At 40.6% G+C, this 10,135-nt stretch overlaps 1 protein-coding gene across 12 annotated transcripts in view; it reads left to right on the top strand.

The window, feature by feature from the left end:
• Positions 1 to 6,852: 6,852 nt before the first annotated feature.
• Positions 6,853 to 10,135, top strand: part of AOPEP (aminopeptidase O (putative)) — a 187,888-nt gene continuing 184,605 nt past the window's right edge. For 3 of the 12 annotated variants that reach the window (XR_012053080.1, XM_072922500.1, XM_072922499.1), the window contains exon 1: positions 6,853 to 10,069. The gene's annotated coding sequence lies outside the window, so the exon portion shown is untranslated. The remainder of the gene's footprint in view (positions 10,070 to 10,135) is intronic. The other 9 variants (XR_012053079.1, XM_072922498.1, XM_072922501.1 and 6 more) reach the window with 4 other exon arrangements.

The raw sequence follows: 10,135 nt of genomic DNA, 5'->3' as shown, positions 1-10,135 counted from the left end.
GATAAAATCATATCACTGAGACTGCTCACCACTTCAAAACAGGGCACTGAGTTTTATCTGCCATATACAAAGCCAGACCCCACCTTACACAAGCAGTGAAGTCCAATGGGAAATATCAGCTGTCCTTGAGAATAGAGTTAGCCAGGTCCTCTGTCATAAAGGCTTGAACTCTTACAACATCACCATAATCATGCAGATCACCCAGTCATGCTTTTCACCCACATATACAACAAAACAGTCCCAGAACAGTACTAGAACTTTTTATTTCTGATCCTCATAAATTAAATAGGCTTCTTTGGTGATACTTTCAGATATCTCTGCAACTATTATTGGTGGCAAACATATATTTTGCCTGGAGAGTATACAAGACAGAACACAAGACACAGAATTCATTAATTGTTAACATACTGTTTCAGAGATGGTCATTATGGTCACCTTTTCCCTGCAAAAATTTTCAGTTCTCAAGTAATTACTATCCTAGATTTACATATTATTGACAGTCTCTTCTCAACTGGGAACACCAGAGAGACTGTGAGTTACACGGTAGTTTTGGGACACAGATTCAGATCTTTTGTCTGCTTTATAAAACTTAACCACAGAAACTTAGTATCAAAGAAGCACAAGGCTTGTAAATTAGGCAAAGCATGAGCAAGACAGTGGAAATTCTAATTACACTTAATGTCTTCAAAGGTGAAATGACAATTTCATACAGAATTTGATAAATCTCTGCCATGGTTCGACCAGCCCTAACCAGTGCATTCTTAGACAATTGTTTAAATTTTATTAGCAAAGCCTGAATAACTTGAATTAGCCTTAACACTATTCCTAAATTATGCGTATTATGGATGTTGTAATTTCCTTTCTTTCAACATTAAAACATTTCAGATTATCACTGCAGATAATGAATCATGGTTTAGTATTTGAACAGATCCTCTTAATTGATATTCTTCTTATAATTTTAAAGTAACTTCAATAAAATGTTTCCAAACTTGCAACATTTAAAAATTACAAGCTATATGGTTTATTTATTTAGTGACTTATTATGTGTATCTTATAACCTTATAAACAAGTGCGTTTGGTTTGTGTGTATTGCTTCTTGGTAGATAATGAATACATCATCACATGAATCTAACTCATGAGAATAAAACCTCTAATACACTGCTAACTTGAGAAAAGTTATCTTTCAAAATTTATAGCTGCTAGTTGTAAGAGTTAGAAACAGTTAAGTCATTTATGGTATGTAATGCATGTATTGCAGAATGATGTGTCAAGCGGTATGCCTTCTTCTGGAAGCTGCAATGTACACTTTTTGGAAAAAGTATCATAATACTGTTCTTGTGAAAACTGAGATTACTACATAATCTGAACAACTTTTCAGAAAATTGTTTTCCAGATCATCCTCTTTTCACACAATATAATGATTTGGTTTGCATTTCTTTGGCCTGTGTCATGCTGAATGCCCACACAAAATGTTAAATCTTCCTCATATGCAAGTCTACAATTTACTAGATACATAACAAATTAGTACAAAACCTTATCTTGAGTTCTGTGAAAGAAATCCTGAATTTTGTTCTTTAAATTTGGTGCTTCAGAGATTTTTCATTAACACCCTGGTATTGTAAATGCAGGCAAACCCAGTGGGAAGAAATAACAATGTCTGACTCAATTCAGAAGGCTGAATTATTTCTTTATTATAACTATGCTAAAATACATTAATATGCTATATAAAAGGAGGATACTAAAACTATATATTGCTTTCTCTGACTCTAACAACTCGTGACCCTCTCTCAAGAGTCCAGACACGGGTGGGGACTGGATTGGCCATCAGGCTCAAAAAATCCTCACCAGAATCCAATCAAGCAATCACTCCAGGTAAGCAATTCTCCAAACACATTCCACATAGGAAGAACAAGGAACAGAAATAGAAATTGTTTTCTCTTTCATTTCTCTCTGTGCACCTCTATGAAAAGTCCTGAGAGTGAGAGAAATGTGCTTGCCACACCCTGGTGCTGAGATGATGAACTGATTGCCCAGAATAAGCACAAGGTGTGCCAAAGATTCAATGCACACTCCATCAACCTCCCCAAACACAGTCTTTCAAGAGCTAACAAAAGGGTCTTCACAAACAGTTAATCCGAAATGCCACTTCGAGTTCTAATTGACAATAGCTTTATTTGATAAAAAACATATATGTACTTCCCTCACTAAAGCTGGCACAGCGTATTTATACGTCACCCATCACCCTGATACCTCAAAACTTTTAAAATGTTTTGAAGTAGGAATTCTGTTATCACAAGATGTACTCTCTTCCTTGCCAAAACATGGAGTAAGAACCTCAAATAGAGACAGTAAATAACATCTTGTTCACAACTCAGTTCCTAGGGTAGGAAAAGTGGTGAACATACTGAAGAAAGCTGAAAAAAAGAATTATGCTGGTTTTAAATGAATTAATTCTTAATGTAGTCACTTTAATTCATTGTATTCTCCATCCAGTTCTGAGATCTTGGTTCCCAGATTCAGTAACCAGAAGGCAATAAAGAAAGGGGGAGACAACTTTGTCACACTTCTGTGCTAAGTCACTTTATAGCCAGTTTCAATCAGTGCCTTCTCTACTTAAATATTGAGACAGTGCTTACTGGCCTGAAAGAGACAGAGAGTTTTATATAAATCTTTCTGTCAGGATCTCCAACTTATGTCTCATAATCCATCCCTGCATAGGCTTTCTTGTAGATTTTGAATCAAATTATGTGGGAAGCTGAATGTCGTACAACTGCAGATCTGAGCCCTCTATCATATTTACTTTTGGTATTGTCTGAAAAATCTACACAGTCTGCATCCAAAGATTTCAGTGCATTCCTGTAGCTTCTTATGGATGTGACAGACAGAGCTGCTGATGTGCAGAGGCACAGCTGGCAGGAAGGTGGAGGATGCCAGCACAGCTAAGGGGCCAGCAGCTGCATCTTGGATACCCTTTGCAGCTCAGTGGCTCCAAAGCCTGACAGCGGACAGCTGGCCCAGGAAACTAGCCCTTGATACCTTTCTACATCTTCTTGGTCAAAAAAGGGAGGATACACCCTGCAAGGTTAAGACATCTTCAGGCAACAAGTGAAACTTATTTTGGCACCGAGCAACATGTACTCTTAAGGGATGCAATAATATTTCTTTCTGACATATGTGGGGTTGTATGGGCTACAGTACCAGAGGCATTCCCTGCAGCCATTCTCCTCTAGTTATGTCTAGTTGTCTCAGATGATTTGCAGTCTATCTGTTATATTATAAAATATTCTCTAGACACTCATTTGCTTATATCTAGTTCTACCCTGCAGCATTTTTTACGTTCCTGGCCTTTTCTTTCATTTTGCTAGTGGCAAGTCACTATTAAATTATGCATAAATTTACTTAAATTCTTTGTTTACATTACATTTGGAGAGCAGAGAGTGAACAGGAGTTTTTAATGATGGTTCAGTCCACTCAACCTCCCCTTGGTGTACTAGCTGGGAGGATTCCCAATGAGCCAGTCTCTCCACTAAGCATAATGAAGCTCACAGTCTCAGTGGCAACAAATAATTTTCTCATGTTTGTTGAGAACAGTTTCCTGAAGGCAAGACTTTTCAGTCTCTTTCTCCAATATTTAAATATCATATCACTCCGTTCATGCCCGATAGGCGGCGATTGCGAGGGGTCAATGCAGAAGAAAAGGTGGGTGATGGGAAAATTCGAGGGTCATTTATTCTTCTGCAGCAGTGTTCCCAAATACAGCCAAATGGTAAGATCTCCAACAAGGGGCAATCCCAATTTATATACACTATCATGGAACATTCTAGCAACATTCTAACCAAACACAAGGTATGGGCAACCCATATTAACCCAGTAGCTCCCATAATCCCTTTGGAACAAACTTAAACTCTCACAAACTTGAGAGTATCCCTGACTTTAGGGTGTTGCCTTCCATAGCCCTGGGATGATCCCAGCTATAGCTAGCTTGCTGGTCAGGCCAGACCACTGGACCTCCACATTTGAAACTATATTAAGATCTGATCAGGCCAAACTTGTATCAAAGCAAGAGGCCAAATTAAGACAACCATTATGTGGGGCATTTTTCTGTGCAGAAAGGTAAAAATCACTGCATCTGAAATAATAGACTGGAAAGAAGAAACAATCATTTTAGGGAAACAAAGTTACAATCAATAATCAATTCAACTCAATAATCAAGCCACAGAAAAATATTATATTTAGCAGCTTTAACACTATCTAATACTTAAAAGTAATGAGCAGTAGTCACTGAAACCACATAAAATTTGATCCTAAGGAATCCATTTTTATTTTTGTTTGCTTCCAAAAAGGTAACTTCATGTGAGAGATATCTCTGGAAACCCAAGCATTCGAATGCTGTTTGTGGTCAGCTAAGATAAAACACAGCATCTGAATTAGTTTTTTTTTTTTTCATATTTTTTAAATGTTGCTTTTTACTGTTTCAAAATATGCAGTCTGGCAAGGTACTACTTGTTTTTTCCCTACCTCTTCTGGAGCTTCAAGGGTGTCTCCACAGCTAATTGCTTTACAGGCTTTCACATACGGTATACATTACACATTGATTTTGAATATTTCAGAAACCACTTGCAGATAAGTCTCCCTTCATATACTGACAAAGTGGAACAGTGCCTCCCAACTTCAGCTTCAGAAACATCTAAAGCAAAAAGGGCTTCCTTGGAAGAAGATAAAGCTTAGCTGCAGCAGGGCCATCTGACTACTCTGACCTGTGCAGGAAAATGCACCAGTTTTTTAATGTCAAGTAGCATACCTGACCACTAAGGTTGGAGAGATGAGCAGAGATCAACCATCTGAAATCCATCAAAGACAAATGCAGGGACCTGTACCTGGGGAGGAACAACCCCAGGCACCAGCACAGCCTGGGGCTGACCTGCTGGGGAGCAGCGCTGTGGAGAAGGACCTGGGGGTCCTGGTGGACAACAAGCTGTCCATGGGCCAGCAGCGTGTCCTGGGGGCCAAGAAGGTCAGTGGTGTCCTGGGATGCATTAAGATGAGCACTGCCAGCAGGGCGAGGGGGGTGATCCTGGCCCTCTGCTCAGCCTTGGTGAGGCACATTCGGAGTGCTGTGTCCAGTTCTGGGCTCCTCAGGACAAGAGCGACATGGAGCTCCTGGAGAGGGACCAGAAAAGATCTACAGAATTGCTCCAGGATCTGGAGACTCTTGCAAGAAAAGGCTGAGTGAGCTGGGTCTGTTCAGCCTGGAGAAAAGATGACTGAGAGGGAATGTCATCACTGTCTGTGAGTACTGAGGGAGTGGCAAGAGGATGGAGCTGGGCTCTGCTTAGTGGTGCTGAGCAATAGGGCAAAGCCAATAGGCAGAAACTGATGTACAGCAAGTTCCACCTCAACAAGAGGAAGAACTTCTTTACTGTGCAGGAGACCAGCACTGGAACAGATTGCCTGGAGAGGTTGTGGAGTTTTCCTCACTGGAGATAATCAAAAATATTCACTTGGATGTAATCCTATGCTATTTGCTCTAGGATGACCCTTCTTGAGCAGGGAGGCTGAACTACATGACCTACAGCAGTCCCTTTCAACCTGGTTCATTCTGTGATAACCAGTGAGTATTTACTAGAGTAAAGAAATGAGTATTTACTATTTTTCTTAAATATGTGGCATTGGGAAAAAGACTCATGATGAAACAAGTCAAAAATTTAGTAGTAAGGACGCCATGAAAGCCATCAAAATGAAATAAAATTACTGAGGTATGTGAGTTTACCCAAGTTTACCAGGTTTTAAAGATCTTTCATGCATACCTGCTTTTATACCACCTTGTCCATTGTGCTTTCTTACTCACCCTTTTGTTTCCTTTGTAACTGTTCTTATTTACACTGTTACTACTGTGAAGATGTGTGGGAGATCCTCTTTGTTAAACACTTTCCCGCAATACTAAGTACTGTTGTTTCTTTACATGATAACTCTCTAAAATACATGATGCCTTTCTCTGTGTTGGTAGATCTTTTAGCTGGGTTTTAGGCCCTATTGTCACAAACAATAATTAACAGTGTTAGGCAAGCCATATGTTCAAAGAAGTTTGAAAGCAGCCAACATTAAGTTTCAAACTATTACCAAAATTTTGCACGCTCTTTATCAAATGCATCTTCAATGTCAATTGTCAAATATAGTCTTCAACTAATATTTAACAGCATAGTTTGCTGTGTCAACAAAGTGCCATACTCACAGGTATAATTTATTTTTGAGGCTCTAAAGAAGACTTCTATTTTTAACATGGGCTCATACTATTCCGGAACAGCACAACCACATAGTGTAATTGAAAAAGAATTTACACACAAACTCTAATCTGCTTTGACTTCACTGGATGCAGAAAATACTAGTTACCAGATCACACTAATTACAAGATACTGGGCATAGTAATTAGTATTATCAGCTATGCTAGTTAATGGCAATATTAGTCACTCTTAATACAATCTTAATGTATTTTATTTCTTTGTCATTAGCATCTTATGATAAATTAAAAGGTGGTTTGTAAATAGAGTTTATTAATTGTGAACGGTCTAGACATCACTTGTTAGACTGAGTTTTGTTCTCTTCTCAATGTTTCAAGTACTCCTTACATATAGCAACTGTTCCAAATAATTGCCACTTCTGTCAGGTTTGGCACCAAAATACTAGTGATGAATTCTTTTTTAAAGTATTCAGCAATTTCTTTCAGTATTTTTTACTTTTAGGACTTGTCTGAAGCATGATTGTTAAAGGTGTTAAATATGAATATTCCTGAAATATTGCCTGAATAAGCTATTATAAAAATACTCCTCTATCTTTAACTTTAGTTTGGTGAGAGTCACAGTACTATTTTTACACTAAGCTTTCTTTTTAGTAACAAGTAAAATTCATTAATGAATCACAAGCAGGTAACTACTTAGCTTATGGTTAATGTCAAATAAAACAAGCCTCCAATATTCATAAATATCAGGCTATCCACTCTTCACTTGACAAGAGCAATCCATGGTGATTTATTGTAAATGGGAAGGATGATGATAATGTGCCATGCTGTATGGATTTGAACAGATGGTATCTGTCAGATAACAGCTCTTCTTTCAAGAAGTAAGTAGATTTTGGGTAAATATAGAGCAAGAAACAGGTTGGTTTATGATCATGATGATATTCTGGTTTATTTTCTTTAGGCTATAATGGTACATTCTCTCAGTCCCTGGAAAAGCTGTCATGATTCAAGTAAGAGTGAGACTAGTCAACAATAAAAATCCACAGATCTTTAACAAAGTGCAGTTAAATAAAGAGGTCTGTACATCACTATTACATCAGTAGGAAACTTGAACCATATTGTGCTCTGAAAACAACAACAACAACAACAACAAAACCTCAAAGGCTGCTGCAGTGCAGCATTCACTTAAGCCTACGGTTTTCCTGATCAAAAAAAAAAGATTTATTTTCTAGTATTTGCAAAGTAATGTGTAATTTCATTGTTTATACATCTATATATACATATCTGCATCTCTCATATCTTCATAAAATGAACTGTTACAAGAGTAACAGTTTTATCTGGATTTTATTTGGATTTTATCTGGATTCAAGACACATACTTAAACCTAACCAAAGCGGCATATTGATTTTAGACTTGGCTTTGCCTTGGTAACTGCAGATAAACCTTGTCAGAAAGTCCTTCCAGAGTATGGGTAGTGTGGATGCAATCCTCAAACAGGAGACCCTGTATTGGATCTGGCTGTGTTAGAGATATTTTCTATTATGTTCCTACCAATACTAGTGTTTTGGAAAGATTGAGATTTCTGGCAGTTTTTGATGCTTTAAAAACCATTTCCATCAGACCTGCTCCAAATAAGTTTGCAAGTCACAAGGGCCAGTAGGCATCCAAATGTCATATAGGCTCCTGAGTCCAGTATTTGTGCCCCTACATTTTGTGCTAACAGGCATTTGCTACCAAAATTCAGGAAAAAGAAGAGAACTCCTTAACACAAGTGTAGCATTAAGAAGTAGGTATTCTTTATTCAGCCAGATGCATAGAGGCATATCTCCTCCAGAAATCGTGCATGCTGAGTACAGAAAAAGTTCCTGTTTGTGTACTATTCTTCACATACATATTCATTGATTTTCCTGGAATAAACACACACTGACAATGATTTCCCTGAAATCACTGACATGTTCATTCCCCTCTGCACATGCATCCTTCTGTGCTGAAGATCTCTTTTGGGGTCCCTGGTGGTCAGCGACCCCAAAGTCACACCTGACTGCCTGGTGAACTGGTAAAATTTGGCATAATGAAGCTGGCTACTTTCTAGTTGTTATTCCTACAGAATAAGCATTATGTCATTCCACAGGCCAGTGGTTTTTGAAGAGTAAGCATTGTCTTAGCCTACCAGGTACAAACAATTTTTCATTTAACAACGTTCACAAAACAAAGACAAATTATTCTCCTCAGGATGATTTTCAAACTATATTCAAAAATTCCCTGCCTAGCATAATTTGTCCAGTGGGGACAGGAAGTCTCTGTAATCCAAGGATAACAGCAATTGCTGGATGGGAGAGAAAATTTGCTTGCTATTTCTGCTGGTTAGCAAGGATCTGAGTCCAGATTTCCCACCACTTTTGCAAATGCCCTAGAAAATGCAACTGGAAGTTCTGGGAGAGACTCCTAATTTTTGCTGTTAGTGGTTTTTCATGTTGCATAAGTAATTAAACGTTCATGGGGTTGTTTCAGTGCTCAAAATCACTGGAAATATTTAATGCCTCTTCATTTTACTAGCAGGAGTAACAACAATTTCCTACTGAGGTGCATCCTTGGAGCTTGCACCCAACCAGCCCTGTCACACAGAATCAGCTAATCAGTGATGAACTGCTCCAAGAACTTAATCATTCATGGCCAATCTAAATGACTGAATTAAGTGTCTAATCACACGTATGATGTAAAAATAAATGCTTTTATTTATGCTCTAAGCAGAAGGTACTGGGATTTTAGCTTCCTTGCAGATCAGTCACATAGCCCCATTTGGGTGTGCAAAGAAAAAGTGTGTACCCATGTGGATATTTCAACATGCCCACCAGGGCTGGTACAAATGGCTGTGCAATCCCGACACTGGACATCACCACCAGCAACCACACCAGTACAGTTCCTGCCCTGCCCCTCTTCCCCCACACACGGGGAGAGGGAAATTCACAGAATCACAAAATAGTTAGGGCTGGAAAGGACCTCTGGAAATTATCCAGTCCAACCACCCCACTCAGGTAGGGTCACTTACAGCAGGTTACACAGGAACACATCCATGTGGGTTTTGAGTATTTCCAGTGAGGGAAACCCTGCATCACCTGCACAGCTTGTTCCACCTGCCACCTTCAATTTAAAATAAATTCTTCCTTATGTTGAAGTGAAATTGTTTATGTTTATGGCCACTGGTCCTCTTCCTGTTGCTGGGCACCACTGAAGAGTCTGGCACCGTGGTCTTGGCACCCACCTTTGAGATATTTGTGTGTATTGCTGAGATTCCCTCTCGGTCGTCTCCAGACTAAACAGGCCTAGTTCCTGCAGTGTCTCCTCATAAGAGAGATGCTCTTGACCCCAAATCATCCTTGTGATTTGCTGGACCCTCTGATTTTCCGTCTCTGCTGGACCCTCTCCAGTAGCTCCTTGCCCCTCCTTTACTGAGGAGCCCCAAACTGGACGCAGCACTTCAGCCTCACCAGGGCGGAGCAGACAGACAGCACCACCTCCCTCAACCTTCTACACTCCTCCCGATGCCCCCCAGGATACCCCGGGGCACTGCCGGCCGATGGGCAGCTTGTCATGCTCCAAACCAGCCTCTGGCTGCGGAGACGAGGCCGAGAGCCGCGGCAGCCCGCCCGGGGCCGGCGGAGGGCGGGCCGGGCCATGAGCTCATCCGCGGGCGCCGCCGGGGCGGGAGGCGGGACCGGCAGCGGCGGCGGCGGCAGCTCGGGCGGCTGGCGGGGCCGGCCCGGCCGGGTCCCTGTGTGTCCCTGTGTGTCCCCGCGTGTCCCCACACACGCCCGGGAGCCGGTGGCCGCCGCTGTAAGTTGTTCCTTCCTTGTGCATCCCCCCCTCCCCGTCCCCTGCTCCCGGCCGGTCCCGCCGCGC

Source organism: Taeniopygia guttata, chromosome Z (genome assembly GCF_048771995.1).
Source record: "Taeniopygia guttata chromosome Z, bTaeGut7.mat, whole genome shotgun sequence".
Classification (NCBI taxonomy): domain Eukaryota; kingdom Metazoa; phylum Chordata; class Aves; order Passeriformes; family Estrildidae; genus Taeniopygia; species Taeniopygia guttata.
Note: the sequence above shows the minus strand (reverse complement) of the source record. Positions and strands in the feature narration are given on the sequence as shown.